At 35.1% G+C, this 19,544-nt stretch overlaps 1 protein-coding gene across 1 annotated transcript in view; it reads left to right on the top strand.

The window, feature by feature from the left end:
• The window catches only part of SORBS2 (sorbin and SH3 domain containing 2), a 423,285-nt gene that overhangs the window by 111,245 nt on the left and 292,496 nt on the right, over window positions 1-19,544 (top strand). The window contains exon 2 of the mRNA XM_031943203.1: window positions 15,281-15,399. The gene's annotated coding sequence lies outside the window, so the exon portion shown is untranslated. The remainder of the gene's footprint in view (window positions 1-15,280; window positions 15,400-19,544) is intronic.

Below are 19,544 nucleotides of genomic sequence, written 5' to 3'. Positions count from 1 at the left end.
ATGGGAGTGGTGCTTATTAAATACCTCCCTTCAGTTAGTCACTATAAACAGATTCTTGATGGAAAATTGTGAGAAATGTCTCCCTACAAGGCTATGTTCTAGTGCCCATGACACTAGAAAATTGGGCAGTCTAATTAACATGATACAAGACACACACACATACAAGTGTAGAATCCTTTACCTAGTTCTTTGAATTACTTTTGATACCTCCATGGTAGATAAAGTTTTAAACAACCACCTCCTTATCCACTGATTTCTGGGTCACACATTTATGCTTTCCATCTTTTGTTAGGCTGAATAGAAATTAAGATTTCGAAATCCACAAACATTTGGTTCCTGCCTGTTTTCTTTCAGTCTCCTCTGAAGAGGAACAGATGGAATAAGTTCCTTATTAGATTGTAGGCTTCCAATACAACTTAAGAAATGGGTTTCTAATTTTCCATTTTTTTAAAAAGCAAAATTAGAAGCTTGTCCCCTGAGAGCAGAGCACACTGTGCTCCTGCCTTGGTGTATAAGAAAATGAGTATCAAAGCATGGTTGTGTTTGAGAGAGTAGTCATGGTACTGAGTTTGGAACAAAATTTTTTTGGCCTCCATCTTAGGAAATGATCTTTCATGATAAATAAGATGATTTCAGAGAAACCTGGGGAAATGATATGAATTGATTTAAAGCAAATTAAGCAGAATCAGGAAAACAGTCTATACGGTAATAGTAATATTTTTAAAGATAAAAAACTTTGAAAACTTAATAACTTTTATCATTACAATTTCAAATGGCTTATAACAAAACATGCTTTGTATCTCCAGAAAGAAAACTGAGGGACTCAGAATGCAGAATGAAGTATATGTTTTACTCTGTTTCTTTTCTTTGTTTGGGTGGAAAAGGGACATAGTTAATGCAGAAATTTATTTTGCCTGATCATTTATATTTGCAATGAACTTTGTTTTTCATGTGTACTCAATGAGTAAGAAATGAGAGAGACTTTGGAACTAAAAATAAATTGTTTCCAAAAAAAGTCTTTCTCAGAGATTGACTTATTTTATCATGGGAATGCTTTGATGATCTCAAAATCAAGGGGAAGGGGGAGTAGTGAGCAGTTTCTACATTTGATTTAAAATGTTGCTGCAGATTCACAAATTCCTTCAATTGTCAAAGGAGCCAAAAAAAAAAAAAAAATAGGAAAAGACTTTATGGGGCAGACCAAATGTGGAAAGGAATCTCTGATGATTCTAGGGCATATGAGTTATTTCGGACCAATTGTACCACGGTTCTGGATAGTTATCAGTTCAACTATAGGTATGTAGTTAATAAACACTAATTAAATACCTACTGTATACTAAGCACTGGGTACATGGGAGACCCACATGCTGAATTCTATCCCCAGATTCCACAGCTCCTAGAATAATATAGGACCATGTGTGCCACAGAAACTTCTCCCAAGGACTCTAAGCCATTGTAGGTTCATTGTCTTACTGCACTGAGATTCCCTACTTCAAGTTTTTCTCATGAATAACTATCTGCAAATTGAGGGCCATCTTTCCTATGTCTATCAATACCACATTCCCTTAACCACTTGAATGCTATGGCGACAAAAAGTTACTTCCAGCAAAACAATCCCAATGGTGGCATAGAAAATCTTGTTTTATTAATTGAATTATCTGTTATGATGATCTTTTAATTGAGATGGGGTATTAACAAACACTAAAAATGGAATACCTATAACTTGGGATTTCGTAGTCATGACACTGAGATTTTATTTCAAATGTATAAGATTATTGTAAATTTGAGGTGCTGCATTTCAGGACTGCAATATATAGTTTACTCTTATTTTTTTCTTTTTAAGAAATCCATTTTAATATTTTTTCATTCCAATAGCAATTCCCTCAGTTTTCTTTTTGGAGGTAGAAAGCATGCTTTATTATGAGTCATTTGAAATTGTAATGGATCATTGTGTTTATACAAATTATTAAGTTTTTCAAAGTTCTTTATCTTTAAAAAATATCACTGTTACTGTATAAACTTTTTTCCTGATTCTGTTTAATTTGCTTTTCATCAATTCATATAACTTTACTTAATTTTATTTCCTTATTTTCAAAAGAGACTTTATTGGGGGAAAATGTAATACTTGGCAATGTTTATGAAGTGAACAAATCATCTACCTAATATTTCTCTTATTAGGAATTTTTTGTTTGTAATTTTTGGTATGGTCTGAATGTCAGCATTTACCTCTTCTCTCTGTCATTCAACTACATCACTTCCCCCTCTAAGCTAATAACTACATTTAGCAAAGAAAATTTTGATCTTTAGTTACAAACAACAGCAATTGCCTTCATAGCTATTCTTGAAATATAGAACTCTGAAAAAATAAATACATCCTTTTATTTCTATTTCTGCTATTTGGCAATGGCTATTTTTATGAAATTCCATAAAAATTTACTTCTTGCCATTTCCGACCCACTTGAATTTCCTTCAGGACACAAATACATTCCATCCTTCTGAAATCATAGAACCAAAGAATTAGAAGGAACCTCTGATGTCATGCAAAGTAGATTTTAATTATCCTAAGTTTATCTGGCAACTCTTCATTAATATGCCTGATTGTGGATGGAGATTACCCTGTGTTCCTAAAGAGTAATGCCAAAAGAACAGAAGCTGTCTCAGTTTTGCAAAGCTGGAAAGACTTCTAGTGCAGTTCCATTAATAGACTATGTGTCTTGATGATGAACTCTTTGGACATGGTGACCTATGAAACAGATAAATAGTCAGAATGACTCATTGGACTCTGTAGCCCTCTTCTGTTTCCCCGTGATGGTGCAGAGTGGCAGATGAAGGCAACAGGAGGGCATTAAAAAGAGCATTGATTTTAAAGTCAGTGAGAAGCTTTAATTTGTCTCTTTGTCCTCTTAATATGAAATCTTTGTTTTCTAAGTTCATACTCACTGGAAGAGCCTTGCCACATCCATAGCAACTTCTTGATATAAATGAAACCAGATGACATAAGGAAATTAAATGAAAGAATGAGTTTATCTTAAAAGATTAAATGATTTCCTAATATTATAGGATTTAGAGTTAGTCTTAACTATTTTTCTTAGGATCAAAAATCTGTAACTAGATGGGACCTCAGAGGCCATCTAGTTCATGCCACAAGTATCACTTTAATGAGGACTGTGGCCTAACAATCTACACAAGAAAATCCAGTGGATGTAGAATGAATATTATCTGAGTTATAATGCGTAATTGGATGGGCAACCTATTGTCATAGCTTATCAATACATACATCCCAGATACAGGCATTGCACATGGATATTGACCTGGCTGAATTGAATAGTAGGAAAGAGGGCTAAATTGCAGGTGAAAAATTGCATATAACTTTTTCAAATGATCCCAAGTTCCTTTCTGCCACTAAAGACTAATCTTTCAATACTTATATCCTTTCAGTGAAAATACATGCCAGTCCATCATGGAATGTTCAGCTCATTGGATGGATGGATGGAGAACATAAGCAAACTGAGTCATGTTACCAATAATTATATTTACATGTTAAAGCAGCATAAAGGATATTGACCATGTCTGACCAAAAATAAGGTGGATGGGTAACTTAGCAAGAAAGAAGAAAAACAGAAGAAAAATAAGTCATGTGCTTTTATCCACAAAGAATTAAAAAACTAAAGTAAATTTGCTAATTTATTGAGTTTCCAACCCCTGACAGTTTATGGAAAGAAGTGGACAATGGATTAGATAGAATAGAAATATATGAATGGGTTATACTCTTTATCTATGGCTGTAGTTCACAGTGAGATTATAGTTCCACTGAAAGATTGAATTGCCATCAGTCTGGAAAAACTAGGATGTCATTTGGTTTTATTTACCATCTCTTGAAAATTCTATTTTGTATCTTTGTGTACCTGTGGCATTTTTGGCACTACCAAGGAATATCAGGATTTTTTTCCAAAAAATAATTTTTACAAACACTGTTAATTTCAAACTTATTCCATAACCTTATGGCTTATTTCTATGAACTAACTTAGAGGAGTTACACAATGAAACCTTCCTAAATGTTGTTATTCAGTCACTTCAATCATCTCTGACTCTTTGTGGCACCATTTAGGGTTTTCCTAATAGAGATATTGGAATGATTTGCCATCTTTTTCTAGCTCACTTTACATATGAGGAAACCAAGTCAAACAGGATTATGTGACTTGCCCAGGGTCACACAGCTACTAAGTGTCTGAAGCCATATTTGGGCTCAGATCTTTCTGACCTGTGCCTTATCTACTGTGCCACCTATTTGCCCCTCTAAAGGGTAAAACATACTACTAATTTTTGAGTTATGTTTATTATCAGTTTCTATGTGATGAGTAGGACATGTTGGGCATTTTGAGGTTTCTTTCATTATTTCGGGGCATAAAGGTGTGGTTTATTCTTCTGCAGGAGTAATTTGCTAAATAGTCTACAGGATTAAAGATGTCACTTTTCTTGATGAATTGAAAGTGACTCTAATTGCTTTAGCTGTTTACAGCAGCCCTTGGAATATTGACAAGACAGAGGGGGACTTTCACAGGAACCAGATGTGGTTCAGTCTTTCTATCAGATCTGCCCGGGGCTGGTTTGGAAAATCTAGATAACAGAAATACAAGCATACCAGGCACTGAAAATGCAAATCCTGAGCTACAAGTACTTTGAAATTTATAAATCTAGGATTTCATTGCAAGTATTGGCTCCACCAATGTCCTTAACATTCTCCTTTGCCTTTAGGAAATGGCTCTAATAGTTTGCTGAAGCATAACTACTACTACTACTCCACCACTACCTCTATTACTTACATTACTATTACCAATGACATTTATGATGATGAAGACTATCTTTTAGCTAGTTTTTTGATGTTGAGATAAGGCCTCTAGGTTCTAAAAAAAAAAAAAATGTAAACTATGAAATTTTTTATTACTCTGCACTCTACTATCTATATTATACCTACCCTGTACATTACTTTTCATTTCCAAATTTTCCCTGCAAATCATCCCATAGGAAGGATTGAATTTAACAGGCTATCCATTGGTGTGTATAGAACAAATAAGAGGTGTTTAATTTTCTTCCCTAATCTCTTCTCAGATTGTCACAGTTCTCAAACATGAAGCCTTGAGAGACATTTAAATTGCACTTAGTGGAATAGCGAAAAATGAGCAAATTATAGTTTAAGCAAGACTTGGGTTCAAGTTCTATCTCTGAAACTTACAGAATATATAAATTTGAACAATTTAACTGGTGAATGCTCCTAGGCATATAAGATTATAAATTCCAGAAAAGGTACCTATCTGCTTTGGTAGAAGGAGTTTCCCTACAAGAGAATTCCCCATACTAACAAAATAATATGGAACAAAATTCCATAACCGTTATGGAATGTCTGAAATGAACAGTGTTTGTAAAAATTATTTTTTGGAAAAAAAATCCTGATATTCCTTGGTAGTGCCAAAAATGCCACAGGTACACAAAGATACAAAATAGAATTTTCAAGAGATGGTAAATAAAACCAAATGACTAACAAAAAAACAAAAAAATACTAACAAAATAATAACTTTAGTTTCCAGGTGGTGTAGTAGGATAGAGTGTTGGGCTTGAGGACTCAGTCTTCAAAGTTCAAATCCAGCCTCAGACATTTACTGTCTATGTGATCCTTTGCCTCAGTTTCCCCATATGCAAAATGAGCTAGAGAAGGAAATGGCAAACCACTCCAGTCAAGAAAATCCTAAATAAGGTCCATGAAGAATCAGATATAACTGAAATGACTAAGCAAAAGTTTCCCCCCCAAAAAAAAAATACAAAATAGAAAATGGATATGCTGGTATTAGCTCAACTATGAGCAAATTATTAGATTATCAATGTAAGCATTTACATTTTTTGTTGTTCAGTGGTTTCAGTTGTATCTGATTCTTCACAAATAGCTTAACTCAGGAGATTGTATGACTCTCCCAAGAAGACAGACAGTCCTAGCAATTTTCCTACAAACAATCAGTTTTGCTTTGATTCTTAAAGTAGGGCTCCTCCACTAGGTATCATTGATAGACACTACAGTAGCATTGTAGAAGCAGTACTATTTCTAGGAAAGGAGTTAATGAAATTGTGTATATAAGTATGTGCACCTAGTCGTGTATGTATATGTGTGTATATATATATATATATATATGTGTGTGTGTGTGTGTGTGTGTGTGTGTATATGTACATCGAATGTATGCATACATCCAAGTACACACTCTATTTTCTCTCTCCCTCCCTCTTCTCTTAGTCCTCCTTGTCCCTTCTCTTCCCAGTCTTTCCCAAACAATCCCTCCTCTCCTCCTTTCTTTATTTCATTCAAATAATAGTTTGGTAGTACAATGAATAGAATACTGAACCTGGAATAAGGAAGACCTGAGTTCAAATTTGACCTTAGCCATGTACAAGATGTGATCCTAGGCAAGTCACTTAATATCTGTTTGCTTCAGTTTCCACAGCTGTAAAATGAGGATAATAATAATATCTACCTCTCAGGGGTTTTTGTAATTGGGATTATTATGAACATCAAATGAAATATTTGCAAAAGAATTTAACACAAGGCCTACAACATAGTAGCCATAAGTACTATGTTTGCACAATTGAACATTGCATTGATCAACAACTTTACCTTATTTTCCAGCTAATAAAACAATACAGACTTTAAAAAACCACAAAGGCAAAAAATCTCCTAAGTCCCAAGGGAAATACCAAGTTTAAAGTGAGTTCATTAACTATCTTGAAGGAGAGAGCCAGAAGCAAGGGGAGGGATAAAGATCCCCAGTCTCTATCTCTAGTTTAGATATACTCAGTTGTGGAATTTTAAACTTGATTCCTACATCTGCTATCCTACTTTGGGATCTGCTCTCCATGGTACCATTTTCCTGAGCTTCAATTTGATCTCTCCTATATATCTTGTCCCTCAAGGTCAGGGCAGAGCTAGAGAGAAGGGCTCTGGGAAATTTCTTCTACAACCCACAGGCATCAATTTCTAGCCTCCTGTGTAAATCTTGCAAGAGGCATAGCCATGCAGCATTATACATATATAAAACATATTACAGCTATAAAGTTTTTACAAATTTGGTATTACCATTCTTATGATCATTCCAGCACTTATCAAATAATAATGGTCTTTCCTACATACATAGTTAGATCAGTCCTTGTTCAAAAAATTGTTAATGTCTCAATATTTCCTACAATGTTGTTCAGTCATTTTTCAATTGTGTCCATCTCTTCATGATGATCCTATTTGGGGTTTTCTTGGCAAAGCTATTGGAATAGTTTGTTATTTCTTTTCTCTAGCTCATTTTATAGGTGAGAAAACTGAAGCAAATAGAATTAAATAACTTGTCCAGAATCACATAGCTAGTGTTTGAGCCAGATTTGAACTCAAGAAGGTGAGTCTTCTTAACTCCAAGCCTGGCACCCTATCCCCTGTGCTACCTAGTTGCCCCTTACTCACCACATACAGTTTGAACTCCTTTGCCTAGTATTCAAAGCCCTCTACAATTGGATATCCCCTATCTCTCCAGCCTATTTTACTCCGTGTTCTCTATACTCCACCCAGACTGGACTATTATATTCCAAAAAACACATTATACTCTCATGCTGCAATAGTATTTGATGTGACTGAAATGCGCTGTCTCTTTCCCTTTGTTGGATAAATTTCTATCCATCTTTTAAACTCTAGTTCTGTTTTTTCTTCTCCAAGAAGTCTTCCCTGATTGCACTAGGCCAGTAGTGAAATTTTCAGAACTCAATACCCATTATATTGTAACTGTCTGATGACTTTCCATGTAATGTAGGTTACAAAGAGCTATGTTGTTTACTCTTACAGTGAATGGCTAGCCCCCAAGCTGCGAGCTTTACTTCCAGTCTTTATCTTACTTCCTACTGCCTTTAAATGAGTTTATGGTAAAATGCCAGGAATCCATGTGCTACAGTATAGGCTCAGGCTCTCAATTGTTCCTCATTTCCCATAATTTCCTCAGCTTCTAACACTGACTCCAAATCCAATTTCCTTGGAGTCTTCACCAGGCTGCAAGTTCCCTGAGATTTATCTCATTAAAAAAAAAAAAAAAAAATCTTCCCACTATGTGATCCTAGGTAAGTCACTTAACCCCATTGTCTCACCAAAAAGATAAAAGAAAAAACAATCCTATCCCACCACCTAGGCAGTGCTATACAGAAAATAGGTGTTTTAAAAATGCATTTGTTAAGGGTTCTCTTTAACTTCTTTCCTTCAGAGTGTGTGCTAGGTAGTACTCTTATATTCTCATTTGTTTAGTGTTGAAACAATACCTATTCTTAAAGTTACCATTTAAGATCATTCATGCCGGTCTCTGCTCTTGCTTTCTGCATTTCTTCTCCCCTTATCTCTCCTTTCTCTTTTCCCTCCCTCCCTGTCCCCCGCCCCTTTTATCCTCCTATCTCCTTTTTTCCTCTCCCTCAGCCTTATCTTCTCTTTCTCTTGCCCCTTCTCCTCTTTCTTTCCCCTTCTCTCCCTCTCTTTTTCCCTTTCAATTTGTCCCTCTTCACTTTCTTCCCTTCCCCGCTCTCTCTCAACCTCGTCCCCACTTTCTCCTTTCTCTCTCTCTCCTCTTCCCTGCCAGCACTTACTGAATCCTCTCTTGCTAAGCTGACACCCACTCACATACAGTTCTCTCCCTCCACCCACTGACTCATGAACTCCAAAACACTCAACACCAGTTTTTCATCTCCTTTCCTGAGGCTTGTCCCCAAGTTCCAAGATGACCAGTTCCAGTCTTGAGCTTATTTCCTGCTGCCCATAAATGGTTTCAGGAAAAGATGCCAGGAACATCTGGCATTTCTGTGTCCCCATAGCTGTGTGCTTCCAGCTCCCAGTTGCTTCTCCTTTCCCATTTTCAACCTCTGACACTGAATTTTTTTACTTCAAATCCAATTTCTTTTTGCCTCACTACCTTTTCTTTGAAAATGGACATGATGGTGCTTCTAGTCAACAGAAAAGAATTCTGAGAATTCTTGTCTCAAGGCACCCAACATTGTAATTTGTATGAACTTCCTTCATTTGTCTAAGATCGTTTTTATTTTATATTTTAAAGAGCCTCAAAATTGTACCTTTTGTCTTAACAAGCCCCAGGGGTCACATACACAAAAACACAATTATATGAAATGCTAAAAACAAATCCCAACATAAAATTGCCATATTACATCCACAAAACTTACCTCTCATTTCCTCTAAATTAAACCACCCCCTTCAGCACATAAAGACATATACAGACACTGTCCCTCTAACAGAGGGCAATTAATTATATCTTCTGCTCTATATTGCTAAGGCCCCTTCCTACTGAAAGTGTCTATGAATCTAGAATCATACATTTCAAACAGGTCTCATGAGTTAAGCCACTCTCCTGTATATTTGGTCATTTTGTGTTGAAATATTAACTACAGCTAAGGCCCTGGGGTATTTAGAATCCTTAGTATTAATTAGAATATTATTTATGGAACGTACCACCATCTCCTAACCCAGCTACCTTAAACCTCAAGGAAATTTCAAAATACCTGAGGCTGGCTTGAAGGTGAAGGGTCTTAGTAGGGTGGACTCAGAGAACAAGGGAAGTTCTCAGGGAGATCTGCTCCAGATCTAGTCTAAAAAATTTCCCAGTCATGTTGGAGATTCTCAGGTCCTCATGAATCTGCCTTCACACTCCTGTATTTTTTGAAGATAGACTAGCTCAATCCCAAACCAGTGACAGAAAGCAATTTTGGCTACCCCATCTTTACGATCAGATTCTGTTAGATTATAGTTGAAGTGTTCCAGAGAACTCTACCCTACTTCTAAACCATAGGATTAGTGTTCTAATCATGATATTGCCTATACTCTCTAGGTGGTTTCTACCACCTAGAACACCTAAGTGGGATAGGGGGGTAGGCAGCATCATAGATGGAATACTAGATTTGAATTCAGGAAAATTCTCAGCCTCTGTTTCTTCATCTGTAAAATGGAGGTGTTACTAGTACCTACTTCATGGAATGAGGATCAAATGAGATAATATAGCTAAAGTGTTTTGAAAACCTTAAATTGCTATATGAATACTAGATATAATTATTATGAATTTTAAAAAGCATTTATTGGAACATTGATTATGTACCAAGTAGTTTGCTAATGTAACAGTGACTACTATGGACCCAATTGCCTGAGAATAAGATGTTACATTTCACCTCTTTGGAATTTGTGGTGAGGAGGTAACATCTTATCTCTGAAACTGACTGAAGGCCCTGTTTACTATATTCTCCCAGTTTGGGGGTCTAACCACTCCTGTTCCATTTAATCACTTAACCATCAAATTAGATTTTCAATAGGAATATTTACATAGGAAGAACAAACATACTTTTTCTCCCAGTACCTAGGGATAATAATCACACCACCACCACCACCATCCCACACATAATATCTGGATCTTTGGAAAGGGAGGAGGATTAGGTTCATAGTTTAACTCAATTCTTGATTACCATTAGTCCCATAAAATTCCATGTCGAAAGTTTCCCTGAGTTTGCTTCTTAAGATCTTAGCTTCTTCAGGTTTTCCTACTGGGCTAGTGGTACTATCAGGCCCAGAGACCTGGGATCTAAAGTCTCCATGGTGTTAGCTTTCTGTCTGGTTAAACAGGGAATTGAAAAAGATAAATCAAAAATGATAAAAATCCTACACTCATTTTTCAGGACCATAAGACCTAAGGAGAAGGGTCCCATCCTGCATATTATATTATATCCCACGGAGGAATAAGCTCTTTACTCTTAGTCATCCCTGGCAAGAAAGTAACTATGCCTCAGATATTTATATATATTTTTAGATGCAGAAAGTTCTGACTCTGCAACCAATGGAAAGAACCTGTTTCAAAATGCATGGTAAACTGACACAGAAAATATTCTCTCAGAAGGAAGCACCTAGTGTCTCCTATATGGGAGCTTTCATTGTTAAGTGATCTGGGCATGTGCCAGAGCATTAATCCCTGGAGTTACAAATAAAAAAGCAAAGCCAGTAGTCTAAAGGTGAAAAAGAAGATATTAAGAACTGATGACCAAGGAGGGGTATTTTGTTTTGAAAAGTTACAGGTATAGTGCATAGAACCATGGATGAGTTTATTGACCTGCTTTTTCCTTTTGCCAAGGCAGTAATAAAATCCTCAGGGAAAAGAAGTAGTATTCTAAGTTAAATCCAGATGGAGCAAACATTTCTAAATATCTCTTAGAGTCACTAAAAGAATCAATGTGTCTAAAATCATAAGTCTCAAAGGAATTAAGAGACTCTTTTTTATCTATTCTTCTATCTCTAATAAGAATTATAGAGAAATCATGCAGGAAAACAGTAACCTAATCTTTTCTTTGAAAACTCTATTAAAATTACTTGAGAAGGGGCAGCTAAGTGGTGCAATGGATGGAGCATCAGCCCTAAAGTCAGGAGGACCTGATTTTAAATCTGATCTTAGACACTTAACATTTCTTAGCTGTGTGACCCTGGCAAGTCACTTAACCCCAATTGCCCCAGCAAAAAAAAACAAAACAAAAAACACTTAAGAAGTTTTTTTTGCTGCCAGAGAATCTTTAAGATCTCTTCCTATTGAGAGTCAAGAACAGAGGTCTAGTACACCTTGAAGGAAGGAGTCTATGAACTTGGGTGAGGAAAAGAAACTTCTTTTCACCAACCTTTGGTTTCCTTTGTAATCTTGCGAATTTTATTTCACAAATTATTCAACTGTCAAAGAGATTCATGACACTAAATCTAAAATCACAAATTCTAAAAGGATTCAAGGAATTCAACCGTTCTACCTTTAATGACAACAGGCATACCATCCCAAGAAGGTAGCTGTCTAATCTTTCTTTAAACATTCTTTTAGTAGATGCCATAACTTCCTTTTATATATATATCCCAATTAATATTACTTCCAAATTAAAGCTTGATCTGGACATTTTGTCCAATGCATTGGAGAAAGGGTCACAACTATCATTCTCATTGAGAAAATTAAGTACTACTTATCAGGAATCTAAAATTTAAACTTGGGATTATGACAGCTTTTCAAATAATTTTGTTAGAGGAGATTGGGCATCTATTTTCCTGGGATGATTTGCTTCCAATCTTTATTTGAGAAAAGAAAACGAGACCCTTATTTTTCCTATAAGACTTCTGATTCTAGACTCATAGATTCATTCTTTTTGGAAGAGAATACAGAGATCATTCAATGAAATTCCATGATTTTACAGAGAAGAAAAATGACACTCTATCAATTTAAATAACTAGCCTGAGATCCCACAATTGTTAGCAGAGGCAAGATTAGAATCCATGAGTCGCTATTCCTGATCTAACTTAATGCTCATTAGTTAACCTGATAGAAATGAAGAGACTTTTCAAATGAAATTTTTCAGTGTGACTCAAAGATCTATTTTTACTTTTGTATGAATAGGTCTGACACCCACTGATAGGAATAGCTATGCACAGAATAAAAAAAAACACACACACATACCCTAAGTCTATTGAATTGGGAGAGTTATTTCAGCAAAGTGATAGAATGCCATCTTCCATTGAGATTGCAATCAACTCTTTCTTTCAGTTAAAGATTTCAAATATTTGACCAAAAAATATCACTGAGGCAGATAATTGTTTTGAACTAGAAGCTATAGAACATATCTTCAAATCCCTGCTCTGCCACTTACTTATATGTTTTTATAACTATTAATTAATCTCTTTGAGCTTCAGTTTCCTAGTAGGTAAAATGGAGGGATAATAATATTATACTATTAGGAGATAGGCATTTTGTAAACCATTTAAATGTGATATCAATAGAGCTAATATTATTACTCATTATTCCATTCTCTAAACACAGAATTTAAGACTCCTTACTCAGTAGTTTTAAAGCTGTTTTGAATTAAATTCTGAAATGCTTGTGTGGGGTGTTTAGGGGAGGGTGAGAGTTAATGTGTTTATGGGTTGGGGTAGTTTTTGTTTGTTTGTTTGTTTTTTGCAACACGCAGCATTTCACAGTAAAAGACATATGTTTGGCTTCTTAGCTATGCTTGAATGTGCATTTCCCTTGGCATAAAATAGCTGACGAATATAATTTTATGTTAATTCTATGAGAATCAAATATTTTTCTAAAGGATCTTTGCTTTCAGTAAGGTTTTCTTATCTCTAAGACTTGCTTTCATGTATCTAAGGATGGCACCCATTGATTCCAATGACAGAAAAGCATACACTTATAAAATCTTCGGCCTACAAAGACCCATAGTCTGGTCCAATGTATCTCTCATTTTATAAATGGCGGCAGAAATAGATCCTCTGAGACTTCTTTTTTGTTGCTACTAGGTTAATTTCATTGGTGTAGGGACCTTCTCATGGGGGAACTTCCTCCCCCTAAGCAAATTAATAACTACTCTGTAATTTAGTTTTAGAAACTTACCTGAGACACTGAAAGGCTTAAGTGGTTTCCTAAAAGTGACACAACGAATATGTGTCAGAGGGAAAACTTGAACTCAGGTCTTCAGACACTGAGACCAGCTTTATATCCATTACCCAAAGCTACACTGCCCCCATAACAATAGTGATTTCGATTACTTGACAACTTCATTCTAATGTCCCTATTATCTATATTAGAATTTAAATTAGTTCTAATACATTCTGAAAATTTCAGAACAAATTGATAATTCTTTCCCCATGGTGGTTTCTTTTCATTTTTTTTTTTTTTTTTTTTTTTTGCTTTAGAAACAATGGCAAAATAATTCCATATACTTTTAGTCTACTGTCTTTCTTATTTTTACTCTACAACTGCTGCTGTCTTCTTTAGTGTCATTCTTTGTTTTGGCAAAGAGATGGGGGTTGCCCAGGCTTCTTCCTAAAGCAACATGGTTGTTGTTTCAAAACTGAAAATGGAAGAAAGGTGGGAGAAGGGTTTGGGGTGGGGGTGGGGGTGGGGAGAAGAGGATAAGGACATTTCTTGATTTTTCTGAGAAAAGTAGGAGATTCACATATATGGCCTATATCAAATTGCTTACTGTGTTTGGATGAAGGATGAAGGAGGAACTCAAAATTTTACATAAAAAATGAAGGTTAAAATAGTTCTCACATGGAATTGGACAAAATATAGTTTTTAAAGGGGGGAAGGGAAAAAACCAGGAGAAAGAATACAATGAAACCTACATTAGATTGGAACAGAAAACCTGGATGACAGTCATATCCTTCTTTCTTACTCAGCACAAATAACACAGGACAACTCTTTTGTTTTGATTCAGCTGTTTGTAACACCTGTGTGACCTTGACTAAGTCACTTCTGTCTGGTTCTCAGGTTTTTTCACCTGAAAAAGGAGAAAACAGTTTTAGATTAGATTTAAAGATGCTCAGCCTTTTTTTTTTTTTTTTTGTGGGATTCTTCCCTTTGGCAGAAAACTATAGGCAGACCCCTTTTTGGAATATTTGTTGCCTCCATTCATAATTGAAGGAAATACTAAATTTCTGTTTGAAATTAGTAAAAATAAAAGTGTAATTTCTTTTCCTTATCCAAATTTCAAACTCTCTGAAATTATCCATAGACATCATTGCCCCACTCCCCAGGAGTTCCACCCAACCAGATTAAGAATCCCTGGAATAGATTATCTTGAAGTTCTTTTATAACTCTTGGCTTTCTTTCAGCCACATCAAATTAGTGGCATGCAAATTTCAAAATCTAATGTCTCCATTCATATCTATTTACCAGTGAATCTATTGTATTTTCCTGGTGTGAACATTCCCTCAAATAGTGCAAATTATAGCCCATCCATTGCATGGATTCCTTTGGACCCAAATTTTGGTGAAATGCCTCTTCGAACTTATATACTCTGGTCCTTTAACAGCAGTCTATTGTCCAGCCAATCCTGGAACAGGGAACTTTCCTTGTTAGTATAGCCTTCAAAGAACTAAAGAACTCAAAGGTCATTTCCTCCACTTGGAGGTATGGAATGGCCACAATGAATATAGCTATCTTCATGGTTCTTCTGGATTCTAAAGTGACTTCAGTTATTGTTCTAAATTCTTGATTGGCAATTATAATTCTCCAGCATATTTAAAAAAAAAAAAAAAAAAAAAAAAAAAACTTTGGTAAATAGAATCATCCTGGGAATCTCTTGATCATTAGCTGGTCATTTAGATATATTATTTTCTTTAGCTATTTGCAAAAATATATTTGCAGATCACTATCAGAGAGAAAATTGTAATGTGTCAATGGTTCTGATTCTTTCTTCACAGACTAAGAAAGCACCATCTGTGAGAATTCCAAGGCAAAAAAGGAACATGAAGCAGGGAAGAACCTTTCTCAGAACACCTCAATCTGGGAGGACATTCTTTGTTTATTGCCTTTCATAAAGGTATGCAAAGACCTGTTAATATTTTCAAAGGCTATTAAACTTCTGTTAAGCCTCTCAGCTGAGGTATTCTACTTTGTATGAGTGGAGGAAACACCCAAACTGATGAAAACATGAATCCTTGCAGTATTTAAGTTAATATCGTTTTGACATTTTTCTTGGTCTATGAAACCATAATTTCATTATCATAAATGTTCCTTTTACATTACAGATCCTAACCTACTCATGCTTTCTTCTCTTGTTTGATTTTTGTGTAATATAAGCATGGTCATCAACCTTCAACCTTCCCTTGATCTGGGTTGGGGCTCAGACCAGCCTCAAAACAATTATATTTATTCTTCACATGCTGGAGGAAGTCCTGATACAACAACTACTCTCAGGGTCCTAGAAATAACTGGTATGGAGGAGCTATTTATTTATATTATTATTATTTATATATTTGCTATTCAGAGATTTGGCTCCTAAGTCTCCACTATTTAAACAAGTTCCTATTTAATCAAATCAAGTAAGAGGATACCTTTAGTCAATCAATCAGACAATAATCATGTATTAAGTGCTCCCTGTATTCCAGGCACTGTGCTAAGTCCTAGAATCAGACAGACAGACATACAGGCATGTACATAAAAGATAGTCAAAAAGCTCATAATGTAATGAGAAGACATTGGGCAAAGTTTGTATAAACAAATTATAAACAAGATAAATTGGAGATTAATTAATAGAGAGAAAGCACAAGAATTAGGGGGGATCAGGAAAACCTTCATGTAGATGGATTTTACCTGGGAGTTAAATAAAGCCTAGGAAGGCCCCAGGACATAAATTTGAGGACAGAAAGAATTCAACACCTGCTGACATTTCTCTATCCATAAATAACCACCTTCACCAAAAAAAAATCTACCCAGTGATCTATGAGTCTTTCACTGTTTTTTTTCCCCAATTTTGTATGTATACCACAAGGAATTTTATTGTGAAAGTCCATCTATTATCTTTCCTCTTCACTACATGACTTCTCTGATGTCTTATGTGCTACTGCTTAAAAATAAGTCAATATGCAGTCATTTATGATTCACCAATCATAAAGCCATAAATGACTTGAATGAATACATTATTCTATATTCCTTGGTTACCACAGTGCCTTCAAGCTGGTTTAATCAAAGATGGTCACTGGACATCTCAAATAGCATTTCTATGCTTTATGAGTACAATTGAATTGAGCAATAATTTTATTATTTATGTGCCAGACATTATAGTAGGTGTTGAGGTTACAAAAGCATAGACAATCCCAGTTCTGATTTTATACACTACAATAGTGATTGGTATTTGTAATGACAGTGTTGATATAAAATGCTTTCTAACTCCCCAAAGAAAGGTTAAGTTATGACTAACATAAATTTTTGTTTGCCACAAGTTCAAAACAATCTTTTTTTAAAAAAATTCAATATTTTATTTAAAATTTGACATTGAACATCAATAGAGCTTACTTGTTACTATTTACATTCAGATTAATTCATCTTAATAAATAAATATTGTAATATAATTTAATCTTGAATTTATTGGATTCTAATTCTTTTTAAATGATAAATTCTTTTATGGCATTTATAGTTATGACATGTAGTAGAGAATCAGCCTAAGAGTTAGAGGGACCTGGACTAGATCCTGCCTCTATCATCTGCTGAAGTTGTAAAACCTCTCAGTGCTTCTGGTTCAGACAATATCCTGAGACTTCAAGTGATAGATAAATCACCAGTCTGTGTCTATGGAAGGAATTTCTACATTAGTTTCAAATACCAACACCTGATGAAATCACAAATCTGAATGAATATATGGATATAGTGACATTTTTATGTAATTCTGTGCCTGTGTCAGATATTTATAGAGATAAAAAGAGAGAAACTTTGGTCCAGACCGCCTATGATTTCAATCCTACCTTCCAGAATGGAATTCTTTTTATTTATTTAGATTGTTACCTACTCTATTGATCATATAGTCATAAAAGTTGGCAGGTTCAAATCTCTCTCTGAGAGATTAGGTATGTATGTATGGATGGATAGATGGATGTATGCATACTCACATATACATCCATATCCACTCATAACATGTTTGTTTATAACTTGGGAAAGGACTAAATTTGCTATTTCTTTTATACAGAGAACTGCTAGAGAGAAAACTCACTATCCCAATGCAGACTGGCCAACCACTGTGCAACTTAGAGTGTAAGAGAGTTCCTATAAAAACTGAAAGTTTAGGTGATTTGCCTGAATGTTTCAGACATAGAATTTTAATTCCTGTTCCTGATTTTTGGAGCCTTCTACATCCTTTTCCTGTACCTTTGTGTGCCCATCTTTCTCTGTCCGACACTTTCTAGTTAAAATGAAATATAGATACATTCATATATATAGTAACATTTACAATAATGAGTTTATGTGTGTTTTGTGAATATTGTTTAGCCTTCTAACTACCTGGTTAGATAATCTGGAAAGTATTTCCCCGAACAATGTTGAAAGAATGCAAGCTACAATTTTATAAAGTGATAATCTCACCAGCTATGTACATGATACTGTTTAATTAATTTGAATGGCCAGTTTCTAAAATGTTTCAGCTTTGTCGGCTTTTCTGGATCAAAAGGACCAGTGATCTCATGAAAAGAATGTTGTGGATAAGCTGATCAGTTACTACTTATCAGCTTTGCCCCAATGGCAGGGCCAGCCAGACATGTTCACATTACTTGAACATGATGTACAGGCCTAGTTATACTTAGACAAGAGTGATAAAGATAAAGCAATGACTTCATTTTCTGTGGGGAACCAGTCTCTGTTCTCTGGAAATAACCAGACATTTTAAAACCACATGTAAGAAAAATGTCATCCCCAAGAATGTTCTGCCCATGTACAGTAGTATTTATAGCACTTTGTAACCATTAGATAAGGACTTTAATCACACATGTAACCAATCTGTTTGGGGGGAAGAAAACATTTTATTTTATTTTTCAAGGGGAGGGAAGAGATCTTTAAAAGTTAAGCCCCTGGCATTATTTCTTATCATTTCAGTTCCAACTAATGATTAATATATCATGGTTTTGGTTTTTGCCTAGAAATAATTCCCAAACTTCAGGTCTGAAAGTTGGTTAATGTTTCCTTAAAGTTCTCTACAGAGACCTGCATGTATACAGTTGTATTTGTCCTCAGAGAACTTTGAACAGGTAGAATCACTGCCTGGACGGGTTTCAAAACCAACAGTTAAGTGAAAATGGACTTTAGTGAACCTTCAGGAAGAAACTCACTAGTGAGATAACCCAGCACCATACTCATTCTGCTCTGTCCCTGGGATGACCATGAGAAATAAGATTGTGAAAAGAGAAAAGTAAATCCTAGCATTTCACCTTTTAAAATGCTTAATCCTTGAATCCATATCAGCTGACCTATAATTGATCTGATGCATCTCTATCAAACTCTCTGTTGGCCTTGCTTTGCTTAAGGCCAAAATCTTTCATTTATAAGACAGGATGTGTCTTATATTTGATTTGATTTGATTTGAATTGACCCAGTCAGATGTAGTATACAAAGTACTGTGTTGTTTAGAAATAGGTTTTTTTGTTACACTTAATTTTATTATTTATTTATATTTACTGAATCAGTGATGACATTGGGCATGTCCTATGAGGTTTTTAGATGATGGTTATATTAAGCTATCTTTTCTTAGATTTTTTGATGCTTAGTAAGATAATTAAGAAACATTTTAAGGTCAACAAAATGTTTTCCTCATTGCCATTCTCTAAAGTAGGTGCTGTAGCTATTAATAACCCCATTTGACAGAAGAGGCATCCATAATTCAGAGAAAGTAAGTGACTTCCCAGGATCCTATGACTAGGTAATACCAAAGTACAGAATTTGAATCTAGATTTCTGATCTCCAAGTTCAGTACTCTACTACTCTAACTATAGAAGAGTTCCTCTCCTCTTTAAGAGTTAATTTGCAAATCTCACTGAACTTACCAGAAAGCCAGTTACATAATAGGGTGAATACTATACCAAATGAAGGTCACTTTAGCCTAAGACTAAATAAACCCTAATATTACTAAAGGGAGTGAAATCATCCATTTCCAATAACTTGGGCTTATATTCTTAATATAATAAGTTTACAGTCTTAATAGAA

Source organism: Sarcophilus harrisii, chromosome 6 (genome assembly GCF_902635505.1).
Source record: "Sarcophilus harrisii chromosome 6, mSarHar1.11, whole genome shotgun sequence".
In the NCBI taxonomy this organism is placed as follows: Eukaryota; Metazoa; Chordata; class Mammalia; order Dasyuromorphia; family Dasyuridae; genus Sarcophilus; species Sarcophilus harrisii.
The sequence above is the reverse complement of the archived record's forward strand: the minus strand, read 5'-3'. Positions and strand labels throughout refer to the sequence as shown.